This window comes from Schistocerca gregaria, unplaced genomic scaffold, assembly GCF_023897955.1.
Source record: "Schistocerca gregaria isolate iqSchGreg1 unplaced genomic scaffold, iqSchGreg1.2 ptg000393l, whole genome shotgun sequence".
NCBI lineage: Eukaryota > Metazoa > Arthropoda > Insecta > Orthoptera > Acrididae > Schistocerca > Schistocerca gregaria.
Genome location: NW_026061832.1, coordinates 1 through 20323, shown reverse-complemented (window position 1 = coordinate 20323; position 20323 = coordinate 1).

The following is a 20323-nucleotide window of genomic DNA, read 5'->3' as shown; positions in this document are numbered from 1 at the left end:
CGAAAATGTAATAGTCATTGGTGACTGGAATTCGTCAGTAGGAAAAGGGAGAGAAGGAAACATAGTGGGTGAATATGGATTGGGGCTAAGAAATGAAAGAGGAAGCCGTCTGGTAGAATTTTGCACAGAGCATAACTTAATCATAGCTAACACTTGGTTGAAGAATCATAAAAGAAGGTTGTATACATGGAAGAATCCTGGAGATACTAAAAGGTATCAGATTATTTAATGGTAAGACAGAGATTAAGGAATCAAGTTTTAATTGTAGTAGATTTCCAGGGGCAGATGTGGACACTGGCCATAATCTATTGGTTATGACCTGTAGATTAAAACTGAAGAAACTGCAAAAAGGTGGGAATTTACGGACATGGGATCTGGATAAGCTGAAAGAACCAGAGGTTGTACCGACTTTGAAGGAGAGCATAAGGGAACAATTGGCAGGAATGGGGGAAAGAAACACAGCAGAAGAAGAATGGGTAGCTCTATCAGTTTAATGTGATGTAGGTGATATTATTATATATATATATATATATATATATATATATATATATATATATATATATATATATATATATATATATATATATATATATATATATATTATCGAAATCAAAGAGGATGTAGGTGAAGATGAAATAGGAGATATGATACTGCGTGTAGAGATTGACAGAGCACTGAAAGACCTGAGTCGAAACAAGGCCCCGGGAGTAGACAAGATTCCATTAGAACTACTGACAGCCTTGGGAGAGTCAGTTCTGACAAAATTCTACCATTTGGTATGAGACAGGTGAAATACCCTCATACTTCAAGAAGAATATAATAATTCCAATCACAAAGAAAGCAGGCGTGGACAGATGTGAAAATTACCTATCAGTTTAATAAGTCACAGCTGTAAAATACTAACGTGCATTCTTTACAGACGAATGGAAAAACTTATAGAAGCCGACCTCGGGGAAGATCACCTTGGATTCCATAGTAAAGTTGGAACACGTGAGGCAATACCTACCCTAAGACGTATCTTAGAAGAAAGATTAAGGAAAGGCAAATCTACGATTCTAGCATTTGTAGACTTAGAGAAAGCTTTTGACAATGTTGGTTGTAATACTATCTTTCAAATTCTGAAGGTGGCAGGGGTAAAATACAGGGAGCGAAAGGCTATTTACAATCTGTACAGAAAGCAGATGGCAGTTATAAGAGTCGGGGGGTATGAAAGGCATGCAGTGGTTGGGAAGGGAGTGAGACAAGGTTGTAGCCTGTCCCCGTTGTTATTCAATCTGTATATTGAGCAAGCAATGAAGGAAACAAAAGAAAAGTTCGGAGTAGGTATTAAAATCCATGGAGAATAAATAAAAACTCTGACAGAATTACAATGTCATCGGCGAACGTCAGAGAGAGCAAAGGACTTGGAATAGCAGTTGAACAAAATGGACAGTGTCTTGAAAGGAGGGTATAAGATGAACATCAACAAAAGCAAAACGAGGCTGATGCTGAGGGATTTTTGTTTAGGAAATGAGACACTTAAAGTTGTAAAGGAGTTTTGCTATTTGGGGAGCAAAATAACTGATGATGGCCGAAGTAGAGAGGATATAAAATATAGAATGGCAATGGCAAGGAAAGCGTTTGTGAAAAAGAAAATTTTGTTAACATCGAGTATAGATTTAAATGTCAGGAAGTGGTTTCTGAAAATATTTGTATTGGAGTGTAGCCATGTATGGAAGTGAAACATGGACGATAAATAGCTTAGACAAGAAGAGAATAGAAGCTTTCGAAATGTCGTTCTACAGAAGAGTGCTGAAGATTAGATGGGTAGATCACATACTTAATGAGGAGGTATTGAATAGAATTGGGGAGAAGAGAAGCTTGTGGCACAACTTGACTTGAAGAAGGGATCGGTTGGTAGGACATGTTCTGAGACACCGAGGGATCACCAATTTAGTATCGGAGGGCAGCTTTGAGGGTAAAAAACGGCGAGGGAGACCAATAGATGAATACACTAAGCAGATTCAGAAGGATGTAGGTTGCAGTAGGTACTGGCAGATGATGAAGCTTGCACAGGATAGAGTAGCATGGAGAGCTGCATCAGACCAGTCTCAGGACTGAAGACCAAAACAACAACCAATATTGTCTAGATTCTCCAGTAATAATAAACATGCAAGGTGTACGATTGCTCCTATCACACCTCCTTTTATACTCTGAAAATCCACAGTGATGGCACATGATCACCCCAATCAAACTATTTTGTGAGCTGGATGTCCATTGTACTAATGCACCAATACCCCCAAGGAGGATGAAGCATTTTATGTGTTAAACTGTACCCAATTATAAGGGGGATATTTCCAGAGTCGGTGTCCAATGTTATGAGATTAGGGCTGCAAGTGTAATATTTAATTCTAATTACAGCGATAAATAAATTTTGCTGGTTTCCTAGGACGACGCGGTTTCGAATGTGAGGCATGTGCCAGAGGAGGCATGTGGCCAGAACAAATGGGCTTTTCTGGCAATCGGTGGTTACAACGAAAAGTTCCAGTAGGCCAGCTAGTCGGTTATTGCACACACAAGTCCCAGCCACAGTGCCCTTTCGATAGCTAAACAGCAAACTAATACACAGTGTGCATTGGGCTGTCTCTGTGATCGTATGTGTTGCATGTATTCCCCTTGGAAAATTGAGTCATTCAATATCGATAACTGTCAAGTGTTGGCAATGAACGTGTTGATAACATCCTAATTCCTACCACTCCAATCACTTCCAGACGCCCTCCACGTCAGGGTGGTGCACTCTGGCGGACACACGCGTCCACCAAACTGGCTACGGCCGTCCGACCTCTGAGCGTTGGCGCTGGTTGCTCATGAGGAGATTGGCGAGTGACGTGTGGACACTGGGCATGTGCATTCAGGATGTATTTCAGCGATATCCAACATCTGGCCATGACAACTACTGCTACGGCCTGGACTGTGGTATTTTCTGTGTCTTTGTCCTACCCCCTAACCCACCCTTTCTCCTCCTCCTCCTCCTCCTCCTTCCGAATGTAGTGGAGAGAACCAATTTAGGAATTCTACAAAGATTTAAAAATCCAATCGCAATATCCAATCCCCGTTTAATCAATTTATTGTTGTTGCTTTATTACGAGCACACATACCAGTCCGAAATCTCCACAGAATTTCTATGGACACAGCATGCAGCTGAGCTGAAATTTGAAATTTTCAGCTACCTCCAGGTTAATGGACTTTCTATAAATGACTTAACTGTATCAGTATACACCAATAGGAGGCAACGGGAAAAAATAACAGTAGGGTTCGGAAATTGGGAAGCTGTAGGATCGAATCACATCAAATATTCTAATCCTAGTAATCCACCAATAGAAAGCAACGGAAAACTGTCCCACACGAAGGGCATCGATTTAATTAATTAGACAATCAATCTGATGGAGATATTACCTCACTCTAAGAAATGCACAGGTGGGGTTTACTAGGTAAATGCTGCTTTGTGTGTGATTCGATCCGACCATGGCCAATGGTGAATGCAGTCCTAGCAGGGTTACACTACAGGACATGACCAGTTGTGAGGAGGGGGGGTGGAGGGACAGTGAGGGGGATAGGGGAAAGAGAGAGAGAGCATGTGCTTGAACAGGAATTTCTCAGCAATCAAATAATAAAGAACAGCCACCATCAGAAGCTCTTTTGTTTGGGGATTACTGCAACGTCTGCTCTCATAGTGGCCAGTCACGGACCTGAGCAGGGGTAGCGTGGCCTCCACATATAGTAATACGTGGAATGACAAGCCCAGTGAAGTGTTTGGGCGTGTGGGCTAAAAAAAAAATTTCGAAGTTGTTTAATATTCCAAGTATCTTCTCACCCTCAAAGAATTTGTAGGTAATGGAATTTTGTCTATTTAAATATTTAAAGTAAATAAATGAACTGTATGATATACACTGCCTTGTATCCCTTAAATTGTTTAAATAAAGAATCTTTCACACATTGTTTTGTGTATGAGAAACTTTTTAACTCTTTATTTGGCAAATGGTGAAAATAAAAAAAATTAAGTGCTTATATCTATTTATTATACTTAAAGAAATACAATTCAGTCAGTTTTAGAAATTTTTGACAAAAATTATGAAAATTATGAAACGTTGCTTATAAGCAACATTGCCAGCAGTAGATCACACTTATACATATTATAGGAAAAAGGAGTTTGCCGATAACCTGAAGCAAAATGTTTGCCGTACGTGAATAATTTAATTTATAAACACATTTATGCATTCCTGCTGTGTAATAGAACTGTTTCATTTTCCCTTCTTGTTCTTCTTGCAATGGAATTTTTGGAAACAGTTCCTCTTTGGATCGAAGTACAATACTAGATTGCAATTGGAACACATGACTGTAGAATATTCAGACGGACAATAACGACAACGACCTTTGGGACCGTATACAGGCCCAATGCTCCATATTATCAAATCGGGCATCTTGTGTAACAGTCGGAGCTGTTGCCTTCCTCCTCTTCTTTTATGGTGGTGGTTTGTCTGTTGAAGGTCTTCCTACTTTACTTTTACCTGAAAATATCAAACCATTGGCAGTATCTGCCCTAAATGACTTTGATGAGGTCTTTTTGTCCAGAGATTCTCTTCGAAAAATGCAGGCAAGCATTTAAAACACTCAGATCTAGAATAAATCTAAACCATCTCATGTACCATCGCCTAGTTTTCATTGGTACTCTGTAGAGCTCTATCAGCATACCAGCAAGATCAACTCCTCCCATGTGCTTGTTGTACTGACGTACATTACTGGGACAGGGCACATCAATTCTTTTTTGATTGCTGTCCCATCGTTTTCCTGTTGAGAGTGGTTGGACACCAAAAAACGAGCTTGCAAGTGTCACGATTTTATAGCCTGCCCACCTTACTAAAATGAGGTCGGAGTGACTGTCCTTCCTGTAGTCATAGCTGACTCGTCATTCAGTAACCGCTTCTCGTCATGTAGAGGACAGTTCTTTATTCAGTTCCTCCTTATGGTGCCCATGGACTCAATGTTTTGATGTTTTTTAAGTATGTTTTAAGTTCAAGGCTGCAAAATAAATTGTCAAAATAAAAGTATTCCAATTCCATTATTTTCACGTCATCAGCAAGATCAGTTATCATCCCCTTGCCAGTATAGGGAAGAAAATCATAGACAACTCTAGACACACCAGCACGAACAAAAATCTTAAAACGCCACTTGTGTGGCTTATTTGAATATATTGGCGCAAATTACCTGCTCTTGTACCTTTATATGCAACCATCTTCTCATCTGTAGAAAATGCCGACTCTTGTTTCTGCTCACGGCAGTTCTTTACAATTGACTCAAGAACAGGTCTTATTTTCAAAAGTCTTTCAGAACAGTTCACAGCATTCTCATTGCTCGTAAAATGCAGGTATCGGCGGAGTTTCTGAAAGCGCTTCAAACTGAAAATGCTGGTGAATTTTTCACAGTTCATTGACTGAGACCAATAGTCAGTCTACTAAGACATAGAAACAAGACCCATGTATATCAGAACACCGAAAAATTGTTCTATTTAATTTATATTGCTGTTTACTGACGTGTAGTTCGTTGGTCAGAGTTTAAGTTCGTTTCCTGCACAATTTTGTCAATTAGTTCTGAATCAAAGAATCTTCTGAAATAACCCAGTGGTGTATTGCCTTCATCAGAAAACACAGGAGAGAGACTTTCTGCCCTAGCAGTTGTATCTTCCTTTACCCACATGTAAGTGACTGCTTTTGTAATTTACTTTTTCACTTGACTGCCACTTGCACTAGAAGGATTCACTGCAGAAGGTCCTTGCACATGTTCAGCTTCTGAGATTTCACTTCCTAAATCAGAATCAGTGTCTGGTATAACTTGGTTATGGAACTGAGATTGACGCTCTGGAATCACTACAGCCTGCCAAAGCTTCGAGTTCAGTGTCATCAGATTCACTTAGATCAGACAAAGCCGGGTTTTCTAGTGGAACTACTATTCCTCTCGCTTTTTCAATTCCATAAAATATTCTGGAATCCATTGCTAAAAAGCCCCTAAAAATAAAAATATCTTCTCTGTCACACCGTAAACATGTGTAATATACTAATGGCACATGTCCCAACTATAGGCAATGTTGCTCACAGGCAACATAAAAGTTTTATACTACTTACGTATTTCCAAACAAAGATTGAAATATTTCTGCTGTAAACTTACCTCTGGGTATATCTTGCCAGTAATCTTAGCAGTTTTTCTTCAATCTATTTAAATCCACTCTTTTAGAACCAAAATAAGACACCTCTGTTGCTCACACGAGGAGATCTCTGTAACACCACTGCACAAACTGCTATCTCGTGTGGAAAACCTTAAGCTATTACAAAAACTGGCGTTGGCAGTGTGTAAAGGAATGTTGCCTGGAGGCAGTAATGCCAGTAAAATGCACTGGGAAGAGTTTGTTGTCCCATAAGGCCAAGGTAAATGTGATGTTGCTTGAAAGCAACACTGCCAAATAAAGGGTTAAACAATATTCCATACACTGCAATCAATTTTCCACCTGCTAGCCAATCAATTGGGTCTTTTTCCAGACAAATTCCTGGAGGGGGAGGGGAGGGGAGGGGAACTGCTGGGGGTGTCCCAGATAGGGAGGGGTTAATTAATTGGTCGATTTAATTAATTAGTCAAATGGGTCCATATCATAAGTGTGCTTGTATTGCGAGACAATTTCCAGAGGGGTGGTGGAGAAGGAGGAGAAGTGGGGAGAAGGAGAGGGAAGGGAGGAGTGTGGAGGGTTTCTTGGAATGACGGATTATCCTCAGGTGGACATAATCCACTTAGCAAAATAGTAAGTTAAGGACTTGTCAATCAAAAGAGACCAATAGGTTTTCCACTGAATGTATGCTTGCTCCTGATGTAGGCAACCTGCGCTAACAAAATGTGCTGATCCTTTCCTTACCCAACTACTCCTGTTCACAGACAAATGTGAGTTCACTGGGGAGGGATTGTGTTCTGAATTCGCTAAACAGCCATGTCTGGCAGCCAAAAAGCTCCATGCGAAGCACATTCCGAGGCTTCGGTGCCTGTTGGATATTTGTTTGTTGGCAGGCATTCCAGACTGTCGTGTAACTGGGCCGTACCTCCTTCCACTCTAACTGGTCTTGCATCTCTTATGTCTCTACAAAAGATATTGGGGCCGTCCTTGAAAGCTGTGCCAGTGATTGCCCATCAGGAAATGTGGTTTCAGCATGATGATGCACCAACTCGCTTGTATCGTGCAGTTTGCAGACATCTGAACAAACGATATGGTGACAGATGGACAGGGCGAGGAGTCTTAACACAAACAAATGTGCTTAAGTGATAAACAGGTGTTCCGTTATGTTTCATTTCGAATTGTTTTGTATTGCCTTATGCGTAATTTAATCCCTCAAACAGAAGTGGATGAGTTAAAAATCGAAGTTGAAACCATTGTAGAACTGAAACGGTACATTCCTGGGCATGGGTTTGTACTCAAAATATTCTTTCCTGTCTCCCTTCTACAAGTCCTAGAAGTTTGTCCGAACACCCGGCATTCAGATTTTTAGTTCGACTATCGATCGTTTATATGCTCGGACAGCGTTTTGTGTTTGTTCTTAGTTTTGACAATTATTAGCGAAAAGTGTTTTACCGTGGAACACACTTCAGACTTTCACACTTTAATAGACCTTTACTCCATTTTGTTATTCTATTTTGAAATGACAGCATTCACTTTAGGAGTGGTGCACTTTCTTTCTGAAATTACAATTACTCCGGAAAAGTAAGATTTTTGACAAATGAGAGACTGTTCCAAGATACAACATGGTCATGTACCTAGGTACAAATATGAGTTCAAATCGTTGCAATCGAGAAAAAATTTTGTCAGTAGTGTATTTCTCTATGAGAAATGTCTTACGTTATTACTCTACTACACAAGAATAATCAGCAAGCGAAATCAATCGTTTTATCAAAAACCAGTTAGAAGTTAACAACGATCTGAAATAGAAGCTGTTGCAGCTATCACAAATTTCCCTTTTCGAGACTGGTAACTTCGTTAATACATTACATAAACATACTTCTTTTGCAAATCTCATATACTCCATGGTGCAAGGTCTTCCGTTTGAAGGTACGAGATGGTTTGTGACCCACGAACTATAACTTATTCATCCACACGTTATGTAACTAGTCAAAATTAAACAATATTTTATTCACCACAAAATTCTTTAACCATAGAACAGACAGTATCCTCCAAATATCTTTAATATATTACACAACACTAAATATGTAGAACTCGTTATATTTGCAAACCCTGCAGAAAACAAAACCTCAGGCCCCACAACAGCAGCAGTCGAAAATGCCAGGAACTACTTACCGCGTCCTCTAGTACGCGTTGCTTCATATAGTTCTAAAATCGGTGACTAACTGAAACACCGACCAAGAAAGAAGATGTGTTTGTAGGTACACTATCCTATGCCCCCCCCCCCCCCCCCTATTCTCATATTGTCATAAATGGAGCACCAGAAACAGATATTGCTTACATACAGTTGTAGTCAGTTGCGTATTCTAGGATCCCAGTCACATTTCTTTAGAATAGTAAATAGCGTTTGCAGGAGCTCTTTATTTTAGTCTCTGAAAGTACCGGTTCACATGCGATTAACTTTAATCTTCAGCATATACTCGACAAATGAAGATCAAGTACTTTCAACTAAATTCAGTCCTTCATACAATAAAGGAGCCGCCACAGTGGTATGGAATCAGCCCCCGTGGTCTCACTTCACCCCAATAGACCCCGTCAGACCTTTTTCGTTTTCGATTATAGTGCTTTGCGAAACTCCGGGCCAAAGTAACTTTCACATGTTGTGTCACTGTCAAGCAAAATAGAAATAATTGCTGCTGCATGGTACAGATGGTAACAAAGCAGCATGCAATGATACGAACATAACTGACGTTTTTGTTCAAAGACAGTAGTCACATTGCAAAAGGCGGAACGTGTTCTCCATGAAGCATGTGATCACCAAACACAGCTGTGCGTGCTCTGTAACCAGCTCCCAAGCTGGGCACGAGGTTGGTAAGGAAATGTGGTAGAGCGTTCCATTCCTCAACAAGTTTGACTGAGAACTCTGGATGGTCGCTGGAACATGTAGGCGAGCTGCGGTATGCATCCCCAATGCATAACGACGTGGCCCACGGTGTTTACGTTTGCCGAACATCCACTCATTCAAAGACCTCCTACACCAGTGCTTTCGATGCGATCACGCATTGTCGTCCTTAAAAGTACAGTGAGGGTCGCATACAGCCTGAAAAGATACGCATGGGAAACGAATGCAGTGTCACAATGCCGCTGACCTGCGAGTGTACCATGATCAATTTGCCCAACCAACGGTATGCCTCTCCAAAACATAACACGTGAGCGCATCGGAACGATTATATGGACAATTCTCGTCGTACCCTCATATGGCCAGAAGTGGGAGCACGTAATGCACCCAGGAACGTCGCCGAATTTCAAGATCACTTACTGCCCTCCAGTTTTTGAGGGGCAAGACGACCCGCAAATAATAACTATAACCTCTTCTATTCGTAAGCTGTTCATCGCAAGGAGACGGTATTTGCGTTGTGCACAGCGGCCAAAATGAACGATCAGTTACTTAACACAATTCGCTCGTGTTGTATGATTATAGAGATCGTTTATTTATTGGCGAGAGATAGTGATTTCGATTTTCCCTTGGTTTGTATTGTTTCAAGATACAGAGATCACAGCTTCCGCAGCAAAAGGAGCAAAAAAGGTCATGCGGACATATGGCCAGAAATGCGTTCCCAGTGAGGTAGGCCATTTTGATGGCGAAGGTAAGAGATCATTGTCAGAGAAGGTATCAATGACACTTGAGAGCGCACCAGACGAATGGGAATGTTCTGCCTCTATCAGTGTTCCAGCTGCACACTCTAGGGGGCGCAATGTTATCCACGAGGGCGGTGCACTCGCACTTTGTTATCAGGGGCAACGGCCGTGCACCGCAAAGTTATGTGCAGACTGTGAACGTAACTATACAGCCGATTTTGGTAGGCTTTACGTTAGTCAAATATTCGAATCAGTTACATTTTCTGAAAATTTGAAGCAAGCCATGTTAATAAGCCAGTATCTTTCACTAATACCTCATTTATCGCTTTTGCCGGCCGTTGTGGCCGATCGTTTCTAGGCGCTTCAGTCCGGAACCGCGCTGCTGCTACGGTTGCAGGTTCGAATCCTGCCTCGGGCATGGATGTGTGTGCTGTCCTTAGAACTACTTAAACCTAACTACCCTAGGTATAGGGGACTGATGACCTCAGATGTTAAGTCCCATAGTACTCAGAGCCATTTGAACCATTTATCACTATCTCTGTTGGTGTCTTGTTGTTTACATTGACAATAATTCATTAAGATCATAAGAAAGAACTAATTCATTGACCAGAGACTGTTGAATGACGTAAGTCTGTCACCTGTCATAATGTTTTTATTGTACACTAGCTGACAGCCGGCACTGTCGGTCGGGGTGTTCACTTTGCTAGTTTTCCACAACGAGGAACCTTGCACGCACACCTGCCAGTAGGCTCGGCGTGGGATGATGCGCTTGGCACAGCTGCTTCGAGTATCTGCACGCCTCTGTGGCGAGGCCTACAACCGTTTGCGCCTCATAGTTGAAAGCTGCCAAAAGCGCTGCCTGGAGTCACTTCACTCGACTGCACGAGTGGCTCGGCAGTAAAGAGTCCTACAACGATGCATTCATGTAGGCGCATTCAGCGGCGTATGTCGATACCGTCAGCAAAATATGTTGCTAACAGAGTGAGCAGCAAGGATAAATATAAACATTAGGCACACTCCGGCAGTTCTTCACACATCTTGGTGTTCATGACGTCGGATCTCCCGAATCATGTGTGGCATCATGATATAGTTTTGTATGTGCCTTTCGCTGCGAATGTCTGCGAAATTTGTTACGAATAGAGTTAGTAGTACAGAAGCAAATTTCAACATCAGGCATGGTGCGGCTGATTTTCATGCATCTCATCGTTTATGATGCCGCACCTCCTGAATTATGATTGTTACCTGTCAGTAAGTGGTATGTGCACAAACTTTGGTCCATATCAGTCCAGTGGTCTAGGGGGAGATGTGCCACATACGTACATACATCAATTTTTTGTAATATGTGTGGGTTCTTTCCACGTAAACAGTGCAGTTACAATCGTCTACTGTGTGTATCTGAATAACCCAATTACTGCTGTCCTTCACTTGAGACAGTTCCACACCACCAGTCAGAGACGTTAATCACACCCACCGTTATCTAAGATTAACACAGCTATTTCATGGAGACTACGAAAATATTCAGATTTCATAAGTCCCCCAAATAAAAAATAAGAGTAGTCATAACATTTGTGAGAGAACTAGTTCTGTATTTGTTTTTCGCATTTACCACTATATATTTCCCGTGTGTCTTTCCTAAAATAAGCTCGTATAGCATATTGAAATAGTACTGTGTTTACGACACAATAAATTCTTTTAAAGCTGAGGGCCTCATGAGCTAAATGAAGAAGAGAGTTTCAACTACAGGGTGAGGCATAATAAAGAGCGATTTTTGAAAAGCTGTTAAATAAAGACACTTTTTCTATTTCATAATCTTAAAATATACGAAAAAGTGTTTTCTGTAACAGTAAAACGTCAGTTACTTTTTCACCGAGTGAGGTGGCGCAGTGGTTAGCACACTGGACTCGCATTCGTGAGGACGACGGTTCAATCCCGTCTCCGGCCGTCCTGATTTAGGTTTTCCCTGATTTCCCTAAATCGCTTCAGGCAAATGTCGGGATGGTTCCTTTGAAGGGCACGGCCGATTTCCTTCTCCATCCTTCCCTCACCCGAGCTGGCGCTCCGTCTCTAATGACCTCGTTGTCGACGGGACGTTAAACACTAATGTCCTCCTCCTCCTCCTCAGTTACTTTTTCAAGATAACTGTCTTATTATGGCGTCCGCTTAGAAGCACGCATTCCTCCAGCCAGACCTTGTACTGACTCATCACACTTCCTGTCGCGTCCACTCTTTCAGGGCTTCAGTTGTTCGAGGTGGGTTATCTTGCTAAACTTTCCGCTTCAGATAACCCCAAAGAAAAAGTCACAAACATGTGACGTCCAGTGAACAAGAGGGCCATGCAATGTACCCATTTCGGGAGGCCATATCTTTGGAAACAAACGACTGACAATATTCATGCTTACTAGCGTATCTCTGCGAAGTCACTGTTACAACTTAAAAATCGTTTGGCCTTATGATCCCTAATTGAAGACATTACGAACCACACAGTAACTTTTGCCCAGTGCAGTGGTTGCTGATGCAGTTCTCTAGTATTAACGTCACTGCAAAATCGAAAGTTCTGCTTGTTCACATAACTGGAGAGACGGAAGTGAGCTTCATCCCTCATCCACAAACGGTTTACAATGTCCTGGTCCCGAATAATCATGACCAAAACTTTTAATTAGAAGCGGCTGCGGATCACATAATCTATTCCCTTAAGGACCTGTACCGTTTAGATTTTGTAGGGGTGAAAGTGCAAATCCTGGGGTTAAATCCTTCCTACCGTTCTCTTTGAAATCCCAAGTTTAGCGCGCGTTTTTGCAACTTCACAGGTTCAAATGGGACCGCGCAAACTGCGACGCGACGCGACTGGGACGCGACACGCGCCTGCGCCAGGTCGCGCGGCTTTGTGGTAGCGGCGCAGTTTCTCGCGCCGCGCGTCACGCGGGTACTGACGGATGTGTGAGGCGGGGAGCGGGAGGGCAGTTCTGCCATATACTCACTTCGGCATGGCGCATACGGGCAGTGGAAGTATTGTCCATCCGAAGAGTACGGCCTGTAATGTAAACTGAAGTTTTCTATCACTGAGCAGTGTTCTTTTTTTCGCTGTTTAAGCGCTCCGTCCATTTTCGTTAGCACGTAATAGTTTTCATTTACATACATATGTACAGTTCTTTTGTTTTGTTTATTCTTTGTCAAAAAACCCAATGCACAGTTCAATAACCGGTGACCCATTAGCCACTGAAAGTATATCGTCTGCCTCCACAATTTTTTCAGAACGTAAGAAGGGACAGACGATTTACCGTGAGGGTAGTGAATAAGGAAGTAAGGAATATTATAAAATCGTGTCATCTAGAAGCAAGACAGGAAAGTAAAACAAGGTTACCTACTTGCTGCCTCTTATGCTGAAGTATCTCTGCGATCCATTACAAAAAGTCGGGAAGGCATAATTTCCACAGGTATGACCCCTTTGCGCTCCTGGTAAAAAGCGTCCGAGATAGTAAAACTTAAGTACTTCATATCATCATGTGGATATGGGTCTAATAAGAGACGTTATACTTCGTACATGTGGACGTGACATTTCCATTGCAAGCCCGAAATAGTCGAGAAGCCCTCGTAAATAACGATGTTTTAATCGGCTCGTCGTGACGAGGAAAAGTATTTCAGTGGTTGCATACACGCTATCAGCATTAATAAACTAATTACACAACAGGCTACACAAAGGAATTAGTGGTCGGTACTATTATAAAAGTAGGAATATCCTGAAAGAGTGTGGTGATATGTAGAAATGTAATGGTGACAATGTTTTCGGAACGATGTGAACTCTTCCTCTCACAAAGCATACTTTCTGGCTTCCGCATTCCTGTCGCGCGATTTATTCCCAGCTGCTGACGATACACTGGCCATTGTGTTGTGCCACGTATCAGTTGTTTACTTTTCTCAGTAACAACTATTTTATTCGCGAACCACGGACTGTCAGTTTGGCAAGGCGTTGGTGAGGAACCGGCATCAGTGGTGTGCGTGGTATCCCGCCTGAAGACCACGCTCTTCATTACTTTGCTATTGCTCAGATGAAGGAAAGGAATAAAACTCTTTGGTAAGTTTCCATTTCAGTCGCTCGGTGTTAAAAATAAAATGGGTTGTGAGATTCAACAAAAATTCCAACAGAATTAGCGATTTATTTTCGTGTGAGTTGTTAACCTCGTCTCATTCGAAGATGCAATACCATTTGCGAGTAACGGTCACACTTCTCTTGTTGAAGGGTTTGAGAGCACTTCTTTTACCAAAACACAATATGATTTGCATAAACTCATTTTTGCAGCAGTTATTGTGACACACTGTTTTAGAAATCTGTCTCATTAAACAAGTAACTGGCGACCAGAGAGCCGAATATCTTATCAAAAAACTCATTGTGACGGTTTGTGGCAACATAAGAGAAGAAATTTCATGTTTACTTTCATATTAGGACACTCTTGTCTCACTAGCTGTCGATAACTCTAAAAAAATTAGACAGTGGAATGAAAAAAAATAAATAAATAGGGAAGTGTAACTACTGATATACCGTGATAGATAAGAAAGCTCAGTGTGTTTACGACGTGGCAAAGTATGGTTCAAATGGCTCTGAACACTATGGGACTTACAATCTGAGGTCATCAGTCCCATAGAACTTAGAACTACTTAAACCTAACTAACCTAGGGGCATGACACACATCCATGCCCGAGGCAGGATTCGAACCTGTGATCGTAGCGGTCGCGCGGTTCCAGACTGAAGCGCCTAGAACCACTTGGCCACACCGGCCGGCGTGGCAAAGTACTCTCTTCCTTGTATCATTATTAACCAAAATCTTGTTTCCATGTCTCGAGCGGTTTAGGAAATACCAGTGATGTAGGAATATTTCATTCCCGTGGCGTAAGATTGGGAGTGAATGCTCTACATGGGATCCATTTTCTCGAAATCGAAGACAGATGGAGACCTCCTCCTAAGTCTAAACAAAAATTTAATATGTTAGCTGAATTTCATACTCATAAACATATGGTGTAATACGCACCAAACGCTAAATCATAGCGCCCCCTATTTTTCATTGCAAACTTTTTGAGTTTTGCGTAGTGACTTACTAAAATGTGTAGATCCCAGTAAGCATGACCATTAGCGAGATGATGGGCACTTGGCCAAGACGTTCACACATAAAGCTACAAGTACGGAAAAAAATCAAATATTTTCAGTGAATAGTTTCTGTAAATTATTAGAGAAAGATAAAAAGGTGCGCGCGCTTCGGTTCTGTCATTGCAGAGCGTCGCCATTCGGCGCGTGCTAAGTACGGTGTACGTGTCGCAATATGCACTGCAGCCGCGCGACTCGTGCGGCACGTGCGTGTCGCGCTGTAGTGTCGTGTCAAGGCACACGTGCTATACGCGTTTCATTTGGCGTACACGTTCGATGTTTTTCAGGCGAGCGCACAGTTTTTGGTTTCCCAGTTGGCGCCGTCTCCTCAATGTTCCCCAGCCACTTTTTAATCGCCCAGGCAGGTGCACCGGCCGATTTCGATTAACGCTGAAGTGGTTGCGGATTGCACGACGTGCTAGCTGGTACGAACTACCGTTTTGATAAAATGCTTTGACAGTGTACGCTCCATTATGACTAAATGCTATTTCGCGTCAAACGTAACTGAAGCTTTCCTCTCCACCTCTATCCGACGCAGCTTGATTTACTCGCTTTTTAAAATCGCTAAATATTATATCTCACTGTGCATAAAACTATAAAAAGGTAGCACGTGCAAGAATGTAATGAATCATGAAGAAATCCCAAGAAAGATCATCGAAATGCCAGCAAGATTATTACCGAAGTAGACGCCTTGTGATTAACCGAAGAACCTTAACTTGGAAGCCACGGTCACATTATTTGCTACTGGTGGATGTCTGCTCATGTCCGAGAAAAGTGAACTAATAATACAAATTAAGCCCATAATACTGAAGTAGCCAGATCAGTTATTCATGTTTTCCGGGTGAGCTACGTGGTGTGCTTACAATTTAAAGCCACAGTGGCCACAAGACGGCAGCCTTTTCTGATGAACGGAGTGCTCCAGTATTCATCTACAGACAAGAAAAGGAAGTAAACGCGCTCTCATACGGCTTGTATTTGACTTTCTCTGCAGGAAAGCCACAACAAACGACAAGACTAAAAAAATACTTGCATTAAGGTCTATGTCCATTCTGTTTGAATGTTTTTTGTTTTGTCATATTTTGCCTGATAAAGAGGTGATAGCTCGAAACGCGTTGCAATATTAAATAATTTAAGTAAGTGAACTGGTAGGAATTTCTGAAAAACCTGTTTGTAAAGTCCTGTGATAATATTCTTTTGTACTCGCTTTCGAAAGATGTATTCGAATCCAGGCGGATTGCTTCGGTTTACGCTTTCGACGACACCACCTCAGAATGGGTTTTTGATGTCGCCGTAGAGAACGTCACAACTACTTCTCACCTCAGTTGTGTACAAAACGGTGGGACCCCGAGTGAGTAAACAAAAGAGTTACTATAACGGATTCAGTTTTTAGACTACAATAACGCACCGATAACTGATTACCGCCCGAATGCACGGTTATTGGTTGCGGGACTGAATTAACGCAAAAGATAACAGCAGGAACGAATCGCCTTACGTAACAGGTTAAAGAGTGACTGATACGGCGCACTCGGAGTGTCTCTTAAAAACAGTGTAAATTACCAGTCTGTGTGAGAGGATCTCTTGAAAAATACTCAGCCAGTAAGCAACTACGTCGTTCCACTATACGAAAGGTATCGACTGGCTTTATTACCTAATTCTGCCTCAAGTAAAACGTGTGAAAATGTAATTTTATTTACGTTTCGTACTCCTAACACAAAGTACCCTCTTAGAAAGCCACCGAATGATTTTATAAAATAAGGGCAACAAAATATATTAGGAAAATACTTTAATCGGTCTTAATGATCAACTCCATTAGTCACGATACACTTCTGGCTACATTTATAAAGCTGGAACTGTTCTTCGGACAGATTGAAGCATTACCGCCACACTACTTCGGATGTCTGTTCGGATACCAACCACACAGCTACACCCAACTACCGTAAAGGCTACCTAAACCGTTCTGGATTGAACTATTAGTACTACGTTTTTTTGAGGATCAACCTCAATAGCCACGAGGCTAACGATGTAGCTTGTATTCTTATGGGAAACGATTTCGATAAGGGAGAAACCACGAATAGATCTTACATCAAACCTCCTCCAACCTTTCTGGTGCGATAGAAACGCTTGCATATAATTTTATATGCAGGGAACAAAACCAGATCTAGACGTAGGGTGGAAAAAAGTTAGCATAAATCAAGAGAACCACCCACAACGTTAATAAATATTGAAGGCATCTTATGTTCGTCACTCTTCTTTCAACCTGTAGTGCAAAGTGTCGAATATTTCGAGAGGTGGGGCTGTCCACCAAAACAAGAAAAAAAATCCATTACACGTTGTAACATTACAGGACATATTGGGACATATTGAAGTATTCGATACTGTAGACTTTTAGGGGATGTCGATACAGATATGCAAAATGTAAAGGGAAACTTTGGTGATGTATAAATATTGTACTGTGTCAATATTAGGACTTTTGCACAGAAAGAACAAAAATAGAATTAATGTAAATATATATTAGTGTTAGTAATCTATTTTCATTCAATTTTGTAATTATATTTCATTTTGTAAAAGAAAGACTCACTGTTTGCTGTAGCTCTGATTAATTGTATAAATTATCAGTTTTGAGCTAAATTATTTCGTATAATATGGAGAAGATACTTTTAAAAACTCTCCAGCTAACGAGAAAGTCTGTAAATGAACGTTTAATGCACACTTCTGGAACTTTCAATGGAGAAATTCTATATTATGATCGCAAAAATAGGAAAACTTGTGGAAACTGTTTCATAACCTAATTTCGAAAGACGATCTGTATCAAGAACTATTGCTAAAAGATTTATTTACGTTTGAAACACGATTTAAATCATTTTACATATAAATAGTTGTTCTAAATCACTCAAGAAATATCCAGAATCAAATGTCAAAATATTTCTGGAAACACCGGTACAAATCTGGTGAAGGTTATCCAGAAGCTGGTAGAAAAATGTTATGAAATCTATTTGTAAATAATGCTTGTAAGAATTTATATGTACTGATCCTCTTACTTACTTTAATCTGTACTAAAATTCTGTAATGTCTAATTTAGTTTTAAGTCGTGAATTGCTATCGTGTTCTAAACAAAACATTGTCAAAGACTCTCATTGTTTGGAAAGATATTAATACACCTAGGAGTTATCAGTTGCCAGTTCGGATATGCAGTGCGGTTAGCTCGGAGAGTCAGTTGTTGAGTCTGTGAAGTCTGTCAGTTCTGTTTGTATATAAAGGTCTGTAACGAAGAATTACTTGTTGTCGTCAATATGAACTCAAGACCTTTTGCACGAAGCAGACACCTCCTAATGCAACGTTTTAACTTGATGTTGAGGAGCTGAAATGTTATAATTTGGTGCAGAAAGTCCTGGGACGTTATAATTTGGTTGAGGAAGCTGGGATGTCATAATTTGGTGGAGGCGCTGGAGCTGGGATATTTTAATTTGGTGGAGGAAGCAGACTATTTGACGACCACCCCAGTGATTCTTCTAAATAAAATACGTCTCTTCTGGGATCACAAGAAGTAAATACGTCGATTCTGGGGTCACTAGAAGAGGAGTGAATCAACCGAGTGAAACCATCCTGGAATTGAAGAAATTTCGCAAAACACGGACACCAACGACCGCCGACGGACACTAAGATAAGTAACTGCTTCCTAAAATAATGGAAAAAGACGCAGATTTCAGTACTGACAGCGGTGTAGCGAGTACACCTATTAGGGAAAGTGCTTCTGACAGTGTAGGAATGTTGGAAATGTTAAAACAAATGTTTTCAGAGTTAAACTCGAAGATGGACGATTCTCGTGCCGAATTACGTCAACAAATTGAACAGACACAACAACAGATGGACAGGTCGATTTCGAAGGCTGTGTGTGATTTAAAATCAGAAATAAACTCAAATACAGAACAGATTGCTCACACTAATCAGGTTCTCGAAGAATGGCGAATTACTTTTGAGTCAAACCAAAAAGAAGTTAGTTGTCGTGTGGACACGGTTGAGTTCAAAATTTCTGTCCTTGAAACTGATTTAAGTAACGAAATTTCAAATAACCAGTCAAATTTTAAAAAAGTTGTTGATTTTGTAAATGAGGAAAATTCTCAATTGAGAAATGAATTTGACCAGACAAAACGATTTTTTGAAAACGAAATTGAATCTTTCAAATCTGATACGGAATCTGATACGGACAAAAAGGTCACAGAAATTTGTAGTAGAGTAGGTAATGTCGAAAAAAATGTAGACAGAAAATTTGTAGAAATACAAGAAACTATGTTTCAAAAAGGTTTTAGTAATAGTTGTAATGGGATATGGGGAAATTTTCCAATTAAAACTTATCCCGGTGACAAGAATATACACCCAAAAGACTTCATGCAATTCTGCAAGGAGCAGTTCACGTCCATAATGACAGATAGTGTTAAGATAAAATTTGTAAAGAAATTACTTGATGGTGAGGCGCTTTCGTGGGCCAATCAGAATTGTTATGCGGAAATGTCCTTTGAAGATTTCGAAAAAATGTTTTCTAACCAAATTTTGGTCTGAAACTGAGCAAGCTCGAATCAAAAGTGAATTCTTGAATGGTCCTAGTTACAGAGAATCTGATGGGTCAATGAAAGCCTATTGTGAGAAACAGTTGCAAAAATTAGTGCATCTGGATAAGCCATTTGATGAGCTAACTCAAATTGATGCACTAAACCGGAGACTTCCGAAAAGAGTACAATGGGGTTTAGTATATGGTCCAGATGAGTCCATAGAACAATTCTTGAAATATGTGGACAAACTTGATAGAGCCTTTGAACAAAACAACACATTCAACGACTTTGTAGGTTCAGCACACAGAGGGTGGGAACCGAACCGTGCAAATAATAACAGTAATAGTGAACGAAGAAACTTTAACAACAACAGGGATAATTATAATAGCAATGACAGAAGAAATTTTGGTAGGAATGATCAGCACTTTAATTCAAACAGAGAATGGGAAAATCGAAACAGGTCCTGGGGTAATGACATGAGAGAAGGTAACCCGAGGCAGGGAAACGACAGACATAGGCCTTTAAACGACTAAATGCTCCACTGGGAGTCTGTCAGTTTGAGGCAAGGAATTTTCAAAATCAGGCTAATTTCACTCGGAACAGACAGCACTATAATCAGAGACCCTAACCAGTATAGACAGTATGCTATGATCGATCTGTAGATAGAGGTAATGAAAAAATTAAATTTGACAGGAAATTTTGGAATGTCATCAGAGAAAATACTAGAAACAACTGTAATAGGAACCAGGCTACCGTTGATGAAGTAGGCCTAGAAGATGATATAATTGCAAATAACACGCGATCTAGTGT